The following is a 17,999-nucleotide window of genomic DNA, read 5'->3' as shown; positions in this document are numbered from 1 at the left end:
TAATTTGATTTCACTGTTTTTAAAGTTACTATGTGAGATCGGCTGTTCAGAATTATATTGTTTCTTATGCTTTAAAGTACGTGGAACAAATTACCAGATTGATAAACAATAGCCTTTTTGTCTTTTATGCATATGTTGCATTTCTATATTTTGTTGTATTAGCACGAACCTTCTAGTAAGGCGTAGGTTTGTAACGCTGCCTTGTGCAGTCTATTTTGTTCTTTTTAGTATAGTTCATAATTTGTAATTGTAGAGAGTAGTCGTACTCACAATAAACTTAACTTTGTGTATTTTTAAAAAGTGTTTTACCGCCTAGAACCTTGTAATTGGCGCAGTCGGTAGGATTTGCTGAAGAAATAACCAATATTATTTCTTTTCGAGACTCTCGATTAATCGGCAAAAACAAGAAAAGTGCGGTAAAGTTGGTGTTCCGTGGATTCTATCAATATATTGTCCGTCTGTACCAGCAGCAAAGATTCAATAATCTTTGGGACCCGACTACACTTCTATGATAGATGCCTTGAAATTTTGAATACAATATGTTCATATATAGATATTCATAATAATACTCCAGAAACAAAACGTGTTAAGAGAGACTTATATAAAATATTAACATTAAGAACCTTTTTGGCAGGCCTTCGTGAACCATTAGGCACAATCATACATGGTACGCGACCGAATGATTTAAACGAAGCATCACAGTTTATTATTCAAGAAGAAAATTTAAATTATTTTAAGAATTATAACACACCCTTATCGAAACCTAAAACGCAAAATTTTTCGCAGAATTCTTTACAAGAAAAACCCGTTTTCCAACAAAAACCTTTAAATCAAATAAATTGGAATAATCAACCTAAATTTTCTAACACACCAAGACAGACTTTTCCCTCACAACCAATTAATTTACAGACAAGACCAATACAACAAAGATTTTTGACAAACCAACAAGTTTTCAAGCAACCACCACAGCAAAAAAATGTTTTTCAACCAAAAAGAAATTATATACCTTCTGTTAAACCAACACCTATGTCTATTTCTACCAAACAAAATAGATCATTAAATTATTATCAACCAACCACGAATCAAAGGCAGAATCAAAATTACGTTTTCGAAGAACTGCATAACACAGAATTATCCTATAATTATGACCCTACTGAATTAAACTCTAATGAACAATATTACCAAAATGATCAAACAGAAACTCAAGAATTAATTCCAGAAAATGCTATAGATTCTCAGGACGAGAATGAAAATTTTCCACAAGTCACAGAGATAAACGAATGGACGTAATTGAATTCCACAATGTTAATCATAACAAACTACCATTTATAACAATACCCATATTAAATTTAAAACTACTAATAGATACCGGCAGTTCGAATTCTTTTCTCGACCCCAATATAGCTTTCAAATACTTTTCAAAAAAGATCAAAAACGATCCTATAGTAATAACAACAATTTTTCAAGAAAACATTGTACCTAAATCAGTTGAAATTCCCCCTTTTTCAATTTTCGATTTTCCTCATCCAATTGACATTAAATTTCATTTATTAAAATTTCATGAATACTTTGACGGACTTATTGGAGTCGATATATTACAAAAATTACAAGCGAAACTAGATTTAGTAAATTCTTATCTTGAAACTCCATTTAGTAGTATCGCAATGACGTACATTCGATCGAATAAACCACCGATAATGTCATATAGCATTCCTGCTAGAACACAAAAAACTATACAAATTCCTGTACATATTAAGGAAGGTGAAATTATTATTCCGTATACAAAACTATTTGATTGTGAAATTCCTGAGACGTTAACAGTAAGCAAAAATTATATGGCAGTAACTACAATTTTAAACAAAGCCGAGAAAACTAAAAAATTCGAAGTTTATAAACCAATCAGAGTAGAAAAATTCGATAAGTTAGAAACCACTCAACTATTTAATATAGAATACAACCAAATAAGAAGCAAAAAGAATGATATTAAACAAAAGCTAGATTTTTCAAAATTACGACTTGACCACTTAAACAAAGAAGAACACAAAGAAATTCTAAAACTTTTAGAGTCATACTCAAATATACTATATAATGAAAATTCCAATCTAACTTTCACCAACCAAGTTAAACACAAAATTCAAACTAAGGACGAAATACCAATTTACACAAAATCATACAGGTATCCATTTATCCATAAACAAGAAGTACAAAATCAAATACAATGTTAAAACAAGGGATTATCCAACATAGCGAGTCCCTAACTGAACATATCCAAAATATAAGAACTGTATTCGAAAGACTCAGAAAAACTAACTTCAAAATTCAACTAGATAAATCCGAGTTTTTACAAAAAGAAGTTAAATATTTAGGACATATAGTTACTTCTGAAGGAATCAAACCGAACCCTGACAAAATTCAAGCTATTACGAAATTTCCTATACCATCTACAAAGAAAAACATAAAATCATTTTTAGGACTCTTAGGTTACTATCGCAGATTTATAAATGATTTCGCAAAAATCACTAAACCCCTAACCAAATGTTTAAAGAAAGATTCAAAAATTAAACACACTCCAGAATTTGTGAATTGTTTTGAAACTTGTAAAAACCTTTTAATAAACAACCCAATTTTTTCGAAGATGTAATCGATATAAACGATGTAAATTTAGATGAAATAAATCAAAGCTTAAATCAAGAAGATTTAGAATCTTTACAAGTACAAATCGATGAAAATGATAAAATAACCGTTCATACAAATGATACAGATCAACCAACTGTAGGAATCCCAATAACTGATACTCCAGTAAATTATGCAAATAATCAAATATTTTTAAGTTATGTTCATCATTCCCCCGCAGAAACAAAAATCAAAAAAATGTTTGATACTAAACAACGTTTTTATGTTCAAATATCTAATGAATAAAATATTATCGATTTCGTTAAAGAATATTTAGTTCCAAAAATTAGTTATGTTTTGTATTTTGAAGATAGCAATTTATATGAATTATTTACTGAAACCGTTCGTAAAACTTTCCGATATCCATCATACAAACTTAAAAGATCAATTAATAAGCTAACAGATATAGAAGAAATCGATAACGTTATAAAAAACTATCATGAAGGAAAAAATAATCATCGTGGCATTGATGAAACAGAAAATAGAATCAAACAAAAATATTATTGGCCCCACTTAAGAAAAACCATTCAAAACTATATTAATAATTGCAACATTTGCAGACAATGTAAATACAATAGAAATCCTATAAAACCAAAATTTAATATAACACCTACAGCAAGTAGACCTTTCGAAATCATCCATGTTGATACCTTCCAAATCGAACAACAAAAGTTCATTACAATAATCGATACATTTTCAAAATATGCACAAGCATATCCTATATCTTCATCAAATGCAACTGAAATTGTTAATAGCTTAATTATATTCTTTACACATCATGGAATCCCCAAATCAATTATAGCTGATAACGGTACCGAATTCAAAAATACCTTAGTTAAAGAATTATTATTAGTTCACAAAATTGATATTCATTTTATTACACCTCACCATCCAGAGTCAAACGGTGTCATTGAACGATTCCATTCGCCGATAATAGAGCACCTATACTTATTAAATACGCAAGATATGCAAAGTCAACCAACACAGAATAAAATGCTATACGCAGTTCTCGCTTCCAACAACTCTATTCATTCAGTAACAAAATTTAAACCGATAGATTTAATTAATGGACATATTTCAACAGAAAACCCGTTTAACATCAATATCGAACATTTATTATTAAACGACAATATATTCAAAAACATAGAGACACAACAAAAAATTTATATGCATATTTAAATAATAAATTAATGGAACAAAAAGAAAAGGTAATATCCAAAGCTAACAAGAACCGTGAAGAAATAGAAAATATTAAAAATCAGACATTCAATGAGAAAAACTTTCAAAGGAACAAAGGGTCTAATAAATTCAAACCATCCGACCAAATTAAAGATTATGACCCTGATAATAAAATAATAACTAACAAAGATAACAAACAAATACATATCTCTAACATTAAACGTCCACCCAAAATAGTTAAAGCTAAACTTTAATTTCAGGTTTATTAACTGGGGAAATGGAAACGAAATTTCTATCACTAAGTTGGACGAAACCCCCGGATTGTTTCTGAACAAACTCGGACCGGCAAAACTGCAACAGTATAACAAAAAATTAATATTTTACAAAGACCTTAACCCGCTATTATCTGAAATAAGAAAATTAAATTCACAAGTGCAAAACCTGTACAATAATATCTCTAAACAAGAAATTTATCTTCAAGAATTTTCTAATTATATCAAAATTCTCAATATAACAAAACTAAATGTAGAAGACAAAATTTATGAAATTTTACCAATAGAAAATATCTACAATAATAGATCGAAACGAGGATTAATCAATGCTCTAGGTTCTGTTTTCAAAGCTATTTCTGGTAATTTAGATGCCAGCGATGGAGAACATTTTGAAAATATGATTAAACCATTAAATGATAACCAAATTAAACTTCAAAACGAAATCCTAAAAACTCATAGTATCTCGAAAACTCTCATAGATAATTTCAATAATAACATAAATCAAATTACTCATCATCAGAATAAACTAGAATTAAAATTATTGATTATACGTAAATGTATTGAAAGACAAAATGAAGAATACGGTTACATCGTGGTTAGAGATGTTATTTTGCAACTAATTAATATCTATAGAACGATATTTCAAAAACTTCATGAAATAGAAGAATCTATAACTTTTTCGAAAATCCAAAAACTATATTCCAGTATTATCACCCAAAAAGATTTGCTTACAGAAATATCTAAATTTGATTTGTCGTCACAACAATTACCTGTTTCGCTGAGTTTAGATAACATTTATCAATTAGAGAAAATTATCAATGTAGAATCTTACATTTACAATAATCGCGTTACTTTTATTCTCTTCATTCCAGTCACCCACGTGATTGATTTTATATTTTACCAAATAATACCCGTTCCTGAAATTAATTCCAGTTCATTAATGTTCTCCACAATTCTGCCAACTTCCAATACAATTCTGTTTTCAAATTTGTACTTCGCATATGATCCTCAATGTGAAAATTTAAAAGAAACATACTTCTGCAAAAACACAGCCATAAAACAGTTCCCTGAACTAGAAAATAATTGTGAGATCTCAATATTGACCATGAGATCTACGAACCAATATTGCAAATTAATCAATCATAAAATTTCCGAAAACATTATTTATCAAATACAAACGACCAATAAATGGATCGGAGTGTTTCCTCAAGAAACGTCAATAAAACTACAATGCAACCAACAAAAATCTACCCAACTGGTCCAAGGAACTTACTTAATGACGTTACCAAAGAACTGTTATGTTTCCACGCCAAATGAAGTTGTTTCCACCGAAGAAAGGATATTTAGTGGGAACCACGAATTGTTGCAATTTCAAATAAATAGACCAAAAATACTCCCCATCAAGGTCAATATTCATGCTGATTATTTTAAAACAAAAACCAAGGAACTACCAGCATTATCTGAAAAATTCGATTACATAGAGACATTGGATTTTCACCGACCCATCAAGATTTGGACGATTGTTATATGGTTGCTGTGCGCTATCATAGGACTCTGGTTGTTGTATAAACTTTGTAAAGTGTTACGTACCCGAGTTTTCATGTGCCAACAATGTGCCACACCTAGGGAAGAAACCACACCGAGGGTAGAAGCAATCCCGATGCACACGGTTTTCATCCCTTGAGCATCGTTTTAAGGAGGGAGGAATTACCAGATTGATAAACTATAGCCTTTTTGTCTTTTATGCATATGTTGCATTTCTATATTTTGTTGTATTAGCACGAACCTTCTAGTAAGGCGTAGGTTTGTAACGCTGCCTTGTGCAGTCTAGTTTGTTCTTTTTAGTATAGTTCATAATTTGTAATTGTAGAGAGTAGTCGTACTCACAATAAACTTAACTTTGCGTATTTTTAAAAAGTGTTTTACCGCCTAGAACCTTGTAATTAACATTGATGGCTTTTTGTTGAAGTATGCATATGGTGTGTATACCGTTTTTGATATCGTTCATGAGACGTTATGGCGATAACTCCGAGGGGATTGTTATTATATTTATGTCTATTATATGTGTGTGGTTGTCGATGTCTGATGAAAAGACCTTCCTTTTGATGATCTTCCAAAATGGGGACCAGGAGGAAATTGGCTTCAGTATTCGATAGAGTGTCTACATGACGATGAACAGTAACTAAATTCATTTAATTTGATTAGTTATACAAATAATTAATACAAGACACATTACATTGACAACATGGATATTAATAAATGCCAAAAAATGTCAATAAATTCTATTTGTAAATTTATTTGTTTTTATTATTTGTGAACCTTCTTGATTATACAGTCCTACACATTCAGAATGGGGTTACTTACTATGTATTTTATAATAAATTTTTTATCACACAACCAGAATTTCTACTCGTTTTAGTCAATCACGTGACGATTTCTTCGTAATTTTTGTAATTTCTAATGATACCCCGGTTTGGTTCAAACCGACGGTGCTCCAAGTATGAGAGGAAAAACTGTTGGATTTGTAAAATTAATGGAGAATGAACTTGGCCGTTCACTTTTATCGTTTCATTGTATCATACATGAAGAAAATTTATTTGCAAAGACATCTATGCAACAACTTAAGGATGTAATGGAAAAAGTTGTTAAGATCGTAAACATGATAATAGCGCGATCAGCATTAATACACAGGCGCTTTAAACCTTTTTTGGAGGCAATTGAATCGAAATATGGAGATTTGTTATTACATCCTGAAATACGATGGTTAAGTCGGGGCAAAATTCTTAAGAGCGGCGTTTACTAGACAAGGAATCACACTTTCGGCCAGAAAAGGATGCAAAACAAAACATAGCCCGTAATGTGGTGCCGCCACGAAATCAAACAAACATTCGGTTGTAAAATGTTCGGCTGCAATTTTTTTTGCATGAAACAGGACCGCACTTGAGATCTCATACATATAGTGAATTTACTGGTTGTAAATAGATTATAAAATTTATAATAGTAATAAATTCTTAATATATTTGTATTAATATAAATTATATAAAATTAATATATAATACAATAATATAAATTAAAAATATAATAACGTATACAGTTATTAACTTTTTTTTTAGTGCTAATAAGTTTTGTGATATTTTGTTGTATAGTTAATTGTAAACCAATCACATTTTATCATATAAACAAATATAATAAATACGTTACACAAATACGGAAGCCGATTTAAAATCTATTATTAATTAAAAAAATGATCTCAAAGTTAATAGTGACCCTAGCTCTGAATTTGTATTTACTTCAAACTCTTACTGTCGCATCCTCAAAGTGATGAGTTATACAAATTAGTGCATGTAACCTGCGTGTAATTTTTTGGGTCAAAATTTAAGTGAAATGTAATAACAAAACAAATGGTTTTTTTCTGTTTGGGTAGTACTTGACTTAGAAATTTTACTTCAGTTTTGGTGGTTGAAGAAACATCAGTTTCAAACAGAGGAACAAATTAGTCTTATTTTAGTCGTCAGTCAAAGTGTAATTTGTTATAAACTTTTAAAGGTAAGTTTTTTATTCAATTTTAGTTTTTATATTGCTGTATTATTGTTTCGTATGTATTATGTGTATTTGTTAATTCATGTCATTAATTAATTAATTAATTAATTCTTACTTGTATCTGTCATAATTTTAATATTATTTCATATTTTTGTGACCTTGGTTTTCCATTGGAAGCGTCTGGATGGATTTGAATTCCGTGTTCATTGTTTGTTGTTAGTTTTTCTCCTCGTGAAATTATGAATAAAGATTGATTTATTTGAAGAATGTATTATGTTCATTTCAAATCGACTTTAGTGTATTTAAAATAAATATGATAGTTCGTTTTTTTATTTTTATTTAATAAATACATATATAGTTTTTTTTTTGTTCATATTATTGGTTCACCTAATATTCTTGAATTATTTCTATTATTTCTTCGTGTTGTTACATAACTTGTCTTTGAGCTATTTTGTATTATGTAGTTAAATTAACTTAGACTTTATAAAATTGGAAAATCAAGTGACACATAATTTTAATATGAAATTTAAAATCAAAGAAGCATGTACGATTATATATTATAATATACAATAATAAAAAAAAAGCAATATTAATTTTAGAAAATGCCAAAAACGCGTAGATTTGCTTCTTGGTCTAAGAAAAAAATCAAAAGTTTACATTTACTGAAACTAAGAAACAGGAAACTGAAGAAAATAGGATCATATATTGTGGATAATCTTTTAGAACGAGATGAGAAGTATAACGAATCTACCCAATGTTCACAATTTATTTTAAATGAGATATTAGATCAAAATTACTAAAAAAGAACAATTTAAATAAATGAAAAAGCAATTGGCAATTTAACAACCCATATTATTATTAATAAATGCACCGGCTTACTGCTTCTAATTTTGGAGACGTTAAAATTAAAAGAATCTTGTGTCAATATAGTTAAAAAAATTAATAATTTTTCTACACAAGCTACGAATTACAGGAAAATTAATGATTCGGTAGCAATAAAAAAATTGAAGAAGAATGCAATAAAATTGTAAAGCCTGCTGGTTTATTTGTAGATGTTCTTCATGGATATTTATAAATTATATTGTGTATTTTTATAATTAAATTTTTATATTTCCTGGAATTATTTCTGAAGACGAAATTGTGGAAGTCAAGTGTTCTTATGAGACGATTATAATATAGAACTTATAGAATATTACTTTCAGATATAAGATCAATTAAATATTATTGGAACTAATCTATGCTATATTTTATTGTATATTCAGGTCTAAAAAATAAACTTCTCGTTGAAGTAATTCATAAAGACGAATTTTTGGATTAACAAAATGCTTTCGAAATTAGAAAGATTTTATTTTAATTGCCTAGGACAAGAGATACTATTAAATAGAAGAGGGTGAAATTTAAAATGTTTTGATCCACCCTACATCAGAGAAACGCAGGAAAAGAGAACAAAAAAATGTCAATTTAATACAATATTAATTTTTAAAATAAATTGTTTCACTACGTTAAATTCCTATAAATTTCATTCAAATTACAAAGAGTACGCATTAGTTTACTGTAATTATACATCAAAAAATATTGTATATAAAAAGTGTTTTGATTTTAATTTATTAGATAATGAAAATTGTATTGTATTGTATTATATTATATTGAACAATAAGCCGAATTTCCTGTTTAGATTTCCAGGTTAAAAATTTACTATTTTAATAATTTGATAACTATTTAAAAAATGAGTTTAAAATATATATTTACATCACATAAATTTGATTAATGATGAATAATCAATTATCAATATTTTTTAAAAAAATATATATTATTTTTGAATTTCTTCTGTGATACAGACTCACTTGTCAATGGCTTTCTTACATGTGGCCACTTTGTAATTGTGACATTAGTAGTATTATGAATCAAAGAGTTTTTAAATTTTATTGCTATAATAACTGGTATAAAAATGTACAAATTTCCCTGATTACGTCCAGTCAATAGACCATCTATGAATAATGAGTCGAACACATGACATACCCCCCTTCCTATGCCGCAATCACTTATACTTACAGATTTCTATGATTATTCGGTTTACGTATGAAATTTTATTATTTTGCTAATTTGGAGCAAATCTAAAAAACGCAATATTTTTCTCGGAAAATTGTCACTGTACAGTCTTGTTAAATATCTAAGCTTTGACATGACATATTTCATTTACCAAAATATTCTTTATTTTTTGAGTTATTTGCTGTACAAAAATGGTAGAAAATGACCTAAGTTTGACTATCAATAACTTTGTTATTAAATAAAATTACGACTTTAAAACTATGTCATGTCAAAGACCAAACATTTGTTAATCCACACCCAAAATTTGAAATAGATTGATTGCGTAGTTTTTGAGATTTGCTCCAAGTCGTCGGCGGCGTTTGTATAGGGAATTTAACACAGGGAGACGCCGCTCTTAATAGATTTGTAGAGTGTTTTGATGATATACAAATATTTCTTCACGAAATCGGTGAAAATGATCTCGAACACAATGATAAACAATGGTTTTTAAGACTTTTGTTCTTAACAGACTTAATGAACCATTATAATGATTTCAACGTACGACTCCAAGGAAATAACCACACAATTTTGAAAATGTATGAGGAGTGGAAGAGTTTTACTTCAAAATTGATATTATTTGAAACTGACATAAAAACTAAAAAATTTCATTTCTTTCCCTTGTTAAAAAGGGAACGTGAAAAAGAAAATATCGATGAACGCAATCTAAATATGTTCGAAAGTTGGATTTCGGTCAATAAAGTGAATATGAAAGTCGATTTCAAAGTCTTAAGAAACATGGAGAAATGCTTACATTTATAATAAAGCCCGATGAAATAGAAGAAAATATTGTAAATTTGCAGTATTTTGAATATCTGAGAATTGACAATTTTAGTTTAGAAATGATTGATTTTAAAAGTTCAACATTATGGACGGATAAATTCAAGAAATTGCGTTGTTGGGCGTCATTTCCTACGAAGTTTTCATCATTAAAAAAATTGGCTTTGCCATTTTGTCCACATTCGGGTCCACTTATAAATGTGAGCAAATATTTCACAAATGAAATTTATTTTAAGCAAAAACAGGAGCAGGTTAACCATTGAAAATTCAGATGCTTGTGTTTGACTTAAAACGACTAACTACAAACAAGACTTGACTAAATTGATGTCACAAGTTCAACATCAGGAGAGCCATTGATATCGTAGAGAAAGTTTATAAATAAAGTTTGTTCAACTATGTTTGTAATTATTTTCTTAATAAAATATCTCATCTCATTATCTCATTATTTACTAAAATGCTGTTTTAATACGAAAATATCTCTGACCCAAACGTCTCTTTAATACTCGCACATTTTGGTTGATTTTAACCCGCCGCCAAAAAAGGTTGCCAACCCCTGGTATATGGCTTTATCAGATGCGATGAATGAATGTGATTGGATTAAAAAATTGCTCACAGGCGTGAAAATCAGGCCTGAGAAGCCAATCACAATTCATGAAGACAACACATCATGTATTCGAATTGTCTTTGTCCGACGTTCAAAAACTTATTATTTGCGCTCGTGTCTTCAAGGGGATGCTGCTCGTATAATCGAGTCCATTGAAATTACTGCAAATAATTATGTCATTACTTGGCAATTGTTGGAACATAGGTTTTAGAAGAAGTCGTTAATAATTCACAATCACATTAAGGCCATTTTAGATCTTGTAAATGTTACAAAAGAATCAATTGCGAGATCTTTTGTATTTAGTGACAAAAAACTTTAAAAGCTTTGGGCGACCCTACATATACGTGAGATACGCTTATAATTTATATAAACGCAACCAAAATGGACGATATTACCCGACGCGAATGAGAAATTGTCAACAACAATGCACAAGTTCCAAACAAGGCCGATATATATATATATATATATATATATATATATATATATATATATAAATTTCTAAAAGGGCGTTGTGAGCTTTTAGAGAAACTTGAACACGAAAAGTCTACAAAACCAAAGAGTAAATCATTCAGATCAAACGCATATACAACCACTGTGTCTGCCAAGGTCAGTTGTTATTATTGTAAAAGGGATCATGCAATTTACAACTGTAACAATTTTAAAGGGCTTTCAGTAAATGATTGAATCGCAGAAACTTAAAGACTCAAGTTGTGTCTAAACTGTTTAAAACAGGGACACAACACAAAAACATGCCATTCACTTGGTTGTCGAAAATGTGGCAAAAGGCCCAATACCATACTACATATTGAGACACACGTTGCCAGTGAAGCCGCCACTGGTACTGAAGTACCACTTACCATTGTCAGATGGTACACTTAACAGATGTACTTACAAGGCAAACATCAAGTTCTACGTGTATTACTTGACAACGGGTCCCAAAGTTCATTTGTAACTGAAAGGGCTGTTAATATGTTAAACTTAGATAAACATAAAAGCCAGTTTAAAATTTCTGGTGTTCATCAAACTATATCGGAGATTCTATATCAAACAATACTCAACATTTCTTATATTCATGGTTCATTCAAAACAGGCGTTTCATGTTTTGTTATGAATAAAATCATAGAGCCCATTACCTTCTACTACAATGCCAAGATATAACTTTACAATTCCAAGTCATATTACGTTGGCAGATCCCACATTCAATATATGCAATGATACCGACATCCTGTTGGCTGCCGACATATTTTGGAAAATTCTACTGCCTGAGCATATTTCACTGGGAAAATATAATCCTATGCCGTAAAACACGTCCTATGGGTGGATCGTTATACGAGGGTGGGGTAATGGGAGTCAAAGGCATTCAGTTAACTGTTTAGTCATAAACAAAACTGATGAAATCGTTGTGGGTTTCTTGAAAATAGAGGAAGTAGGTGATTCACATCAAATATTTAATGAACAAAACAGTTTTGCGACAATCATTTTAAATATCATTATGAGCGCGACTCTTCTGGCAGATTTATTGTACGAATTCCGTTTAACGTCAGAAAGGTCAGCCAGGCGAATCAAGGCAAAGGGCGTTAAATAGATTTGAGTCGCTAGAAAGAAAGTTGGCGAAAGATATAAATTTAAAACAAAGTTACGATGAATTCATGCAAGAATATATCGATTTAAGACACATGGAACAAATCGAGGATGTAGACGATGATTTTGGTAATCAATATTATTTACCTCATCTTGCGGTTTAAAAAGAATCCAATACGTGTTGTATTTGATGCGTCGGCCAAGACAAGTATCGATCTTTCGCTAAATGATGTTCAATTCAGCGGCCCGACCATACAAAATGAGTTGTTTTCCATATTATTGAGATTCCGAATTAATCAATATGTTCTCAAAGAAGATATATCGTCAAGTTTTGCTTCATCCCGATGAACGATTCACGCAAAGAATATTTGGGAGATTTAACAAGAAATACAAACTTATGAGCTGGCAACCGTAACTTACGGCACAGCATCAGCACCATTCTTAAGTGATAGATGTTTAAAACAATTAGCTACAGATCATTCAACAAAGTTTCCCGAAATTAGTAGGACCATTGAGAATGATTCAAAGGCAGAGTTACTGCGCATTCAGCGTGAACTGTCAAACATCTTACAACGGGACGGAAATAGTTGTGTAATGTCTCAGAATTGTTATCTAAATTTCAAGTAAACAACAATTTAAATGTTGGTTTAATTCTTTTGAGACTAAATGACAATAATAAGATGCTTGGTATATTATGGAATGCTTATAATGACATTATTCAATTTGAAACAAGTCACCTTAAATGTTCCCAACAATTTGCAACCAAACGTCTCATTTTGTCAACAATAGGCCTTTGGGATTGATTGCACCTGTCACAATTTTGGGAAAAATCGTCATTCAAAAATTGTGGTTACAAAAACTAGATTGGGATGATCCCATATCTAGTCATTTATCGATTATATGGTCAGAGTTTATAAATAATATTCAAAATTTAAATTTGAGGATTGATCGGTTTGTGTTGAAGTCAGAGTACGAGGAATGTGAGCTCCACGACTTTGCAGACGCGTCTGAAGCGGTGTCTGTATTTACTTACAATGTAACGTTATAAATCAGTACTTTGTTCAAATGCTGTTCCAAATCAAAGGTTGTACCAATTAAACAGGAATCTTTGTGAAGACCTGAATTATGCACTGCAACATTACTCGCAAAATTAAGGTACGACGATCAGTCAGAACATTCAAACACAATTCTTTTGGTCAGATTCCACGATTGTTTTTTGTTGAATATGAGGTTGTCCATTGCGTTGGAAAACCTTTGTTGCAAATCGTGTGGGTGTGACCCAATCACTTACAAAACAAGAACAGCGGAATCATGTAAAATCTCAGTCAAATCCTGTAAATTTATTATCACGTGGTACGAATTTAGATATTTTAAAAACCTCTACACTTTAGTCAAATGGGCCAAAGTGACTCATTGAAGATAAGTCAGAATGGCCAGAATGAGGGGAATATAATTCCAGAGCACAAAACTGTTTGTTTGCAATCAACCATTACAAACGAATCCATCTTCGTGTTAAGATTTATTTCAAATTGTAAAGGTAAAAAATTATCTGGCCCTCTGAGTTGTTCTGAATTAAACAATTCCATGGTCGTATTGTTACGTGTAATACAACAAACTACATTCACGACTGAATATACTGACTTATTAAATAAGAGGCCAATTAATGAAAAAAGCAGACTACTGTCTTTAATCCATTTGTTGATAACGACAATTTAATACGTGTGGGTGGTCGATTAGTTAACGGTGATTTTAACAAAAACTATCCTGTCCTGTGTTAATCAGTTCATTCCTTTTACAAACGTTGGTTTGGATTACGCCGGTTCATTTTTGCTGAAAGATAGAATAACAAGAGCTGCTAAAATCATAAAAGCCTATATTTGTGTTATTTAGAATTATTAACTAATTTGACCACAGAGGCATTTTTGCGAATGTTAAAAAGGTTCATCGCTAGACGAGGTTTGCCCTCAAACATATATTCAGACAATGCCACTACCTTTGTTGGTGCAGATTCCGCATTAACGTATAACTGGTGATATTTAAACACGTATCAAAAACTAGAAAAGCAACAGCACAGTGTTGAATAGACGCTACCAGAAGAAAATTCTAGACTTTCACATAGATACATAGATTTGTTTTCTGCCCTAAACACAACAACAAAGATGAATTTTAACTAGTAATGACTTCCTTAAACAGCCTAGCTAAGAGAAATATTAACAATATTCTTTAGTCGTATCATGTGATTAATAAATAGACAAATTCATTGACACAAGTTATGAGAACATAAAAAATTGTCAAATTAACAACCCCAATGTTCAAGGAGCAGCAGGTTATAAACCTTATTTTTGACAACAGCAACAGAATTGATCTGAAGTATAATTAAAATTAACACAACAGAATGATAAATCTTAGCATATACATAATATGTATACAGTTGTCCAATATCTGATGTGATATTGGCATTATTTTGAAAATTAAATGTCTATGTTAATCCTCTTGTGGCTGAAGAAAGTCGGTCTTGATGAGTCCTTTCCAGCAGATAGTCAAATACCTAAAACAGTGAAATAAAAATATTAAAAATAAATTTGTGCCAAAAATGTATTAATTAAATCTTCTTTCTTTTCAAATCGTTGACTTTGTTCAGTTTCCAGCCCAATGTATTCAGAGCTTAATCATTTTAGACGACATTAATAGGGAGTAACATGTTAAGAATATTGTTACAACTAAAATTTCCCATTGATATTTCCTTTCCATATTTACAAACATCTTATGAATCACTTGGATCAACCTCTATTCATTTACACAGTTTATTTATATGAAATTAAAATTAAACATTGCCATTAGTGAACTAAATTTTAAGTCTACACAGGCAGAGGTGTTTTGTAAAATCCAATAATATATTTAACATTAATTAAAAAGAAATTGTTAATTGATGAGGGTATATAAATAATTTTTATTTTAAAATAATATAATAAAAACTGCCCGAACTTTCAATTTGATATGTGTTTCCATAAATTCAGTCGTCCTTGTGATTCAAATTTCATTAGTTGTCTAAAAATTAAAAAATATTTAATATGAATCTAAAAAAATTCAGATTGTTTCTAAAATAGGTGGTCAAAATTTGGGACCATGTATAATTCGTCCCATAATAATAAATAATTTTTCTTAAATTAAATATAAATGTTTCAAATAAATGTTAAATAAAATAGATTTCTTGTTGGGGTTAAATTTTTAAAATAAAAATGATTAATTGTGAGAATGTTATGACTATCATAATACAACATTATTCTAAGGTTCATAGCTCTCAGCAATGCCAAATATATGGATGATATGCTCTAAGCTTTTACTAATATTGATAATTTTACTGATTAAAACAAAACTGATTCCAACTGTAGTAAAACATAAAACTGTAGAAATATATAAAATCTATTTACATACATCAACAGTTGTCGCTAAAATTTGACAAATTTTCAGTCTTCCTTCATGTCTTGAAATTAATTTAATAAAAAAATAATTTCTTTCTCCACAACTTGATAATGTAGCCTCTTATAACACACACTTTGTAATTAGAATGTGCTTGACATTAAAATTAAACATATGTTACAACAAAACGGGTAACTAAATCTAAATGGCTATGGAAAATTGGTTAATATTTTAGATACTTTCCTCCAATATATTGATTTCTAGTTCACTCAATAGACAGGACTGTATGAATTGCTTCTAAGAAATATTGAATCTGGCTGTGATTTGTTGATGCATCTTCATTTTTGCTTCCTAAAAATAGCGAAAAAAATTAAAATCTATTTTAAAAATACAATAATATTTTGTTGTAGTGAAATGTTTAATTTTCCTAGATGAAGTACACCATTTTTTTGCAAAATTTATTAGAAACAAAGTTTTTAAAATATTTATTAAAAAACAATGAGATATAACACATTGCATAATACATTAAAACTTAATCTCAATTATTAAATAATTTTTTTGGGATTTCTTATTTTCTTCCTTAATATGAATATTAAAATTCATTAAAATATGCTATCAAATTTGGAATTAAGTAAGAAAACTTTAAATTGTTCAACTTTTTGAACATGGTACAAGAATAAAAGTGAAAATGAAACAAAATCAATTAATTATATAAACAGAAACCAAATTTCATAGAATGATAGAATAAAACAAAACAATTTTAAGTCAAAATCACTGAAAGAACCTTAAAAAAAATTAAATTACTTGAAAAATATCTTTAATTTCATTACAAACAAACCTTAAAATTTGAATATCAGTAAAAAAATTTAAATTGGTAAGTTCAACTTACTAAAAGAAAATAAGTGAAAATGAAACTAAATTAATTAATTATACAAACAATAATCATTAAATTTCATCAAATAATGTTTGAAACTAGCCTAAATTGAAATTTAATTGTAGAATTTTACAATTTTAAAAAAAATCACTCAGTTGGCAGGTGTTAAATTTTAAAATCCAGTAAGTAAATTTTAAATTTTTCAACATAAAATTATTAAATAACGATATCCTGGAAGGAAATATAAATTTCTAATAGTACTGTACATACATGTTCCACAAGCTTGTCGATAACTGCCACAGCTGAAGCTCCGAACTTTTCCATCTATCTTGAACTAATGTTATCACATTCTTTACCAAAATACATAAGTGATTTAGAATAATCTTATCACATAAATGCTTGTGCATGTCAGTTTTTTCCTCATATGAACTGTATCACACGTTGTCATTGTAGTGTTTCAATCGAACAACCAAGTCCTTGAAAACATTTTATTAATATTATTGTTAATGATGTTAATTTGGTTATTTGTATACTTATTTTTATAATAAAACTATTTTTATTCAAAGGAATGTATTTATTTGTTTTTAATAACTCGGGCAGTAGAATCGCATCCACTTTAAAACTTGTATTGGTCACATCTTTTCCCTTAGGCAGAAAATCCGTTTTAGCATTCGTCTTAAGTTTCACCTTCGACTTTTCCTCACAATTTCTTTTTGTGTTTACTCATTTTTTGTTTAGGTCAGCCTTAAATATAACCTATATACCAAACTTACGCACGTTTTACCTACTACCGGTTTTTTCAAACTGGACCATAGACAAAGATGTATAAGATTATGGACCACCGATACAAAAGTACAAACAAATCACAGAGCAACAAACAGGTTAAAGAGATAAACATATCGCATTTACTGTTTGTATTGTTTATTGTTATTATTTATATTGTTACTGAATAATTGAATGAACAGTTGATACGCACTCAGTCTCATAAAAT

General features: G+C 29.6%; 1 long non-coding RNA gene across 1 annotated transcript; it reads right to left on the bottom strand.

Moving 5' to 3' along the window:
* Nucleotides 1-16,119: 16,119 nt before the first annotated feature.
* On the bottom strand, nt 16,120-17,965 carry LOC126265518 (uncharacterized). The gene is made up of 3 exons (XR_007548006.1): nt 17,542-17,965; nt 17,279-17,484; nt 16,120-16,485 (listed from the first exon to the last, which is right to left on the bottom strand). It is a non-coding gene; the product is annotated as an uncharacterized LOC126265518 (long non-coding RNA).
* Between the last annotated feature and the right edge of the window lie 34 nt (nt 17,966-17,999).

Source organism: Aethina tumida, chromosome 5 (genome assembly GCF_024364675.1).
Source record: "Aethina tumida isolate Nest 87 chromosome 5, icAetTumi1.1, whole genome shotgun sequence".
NCBI classification, from domain to species: domain Eukaryota; kingdom Metazoa; phylum Arthropoda; class Insecta; order Coleoptera; family Nitidulidae; genus Aethina; species Aethina tumida.
This window is presented reverse-complemented; position numbering and strand designations above follow the sequence as displayed.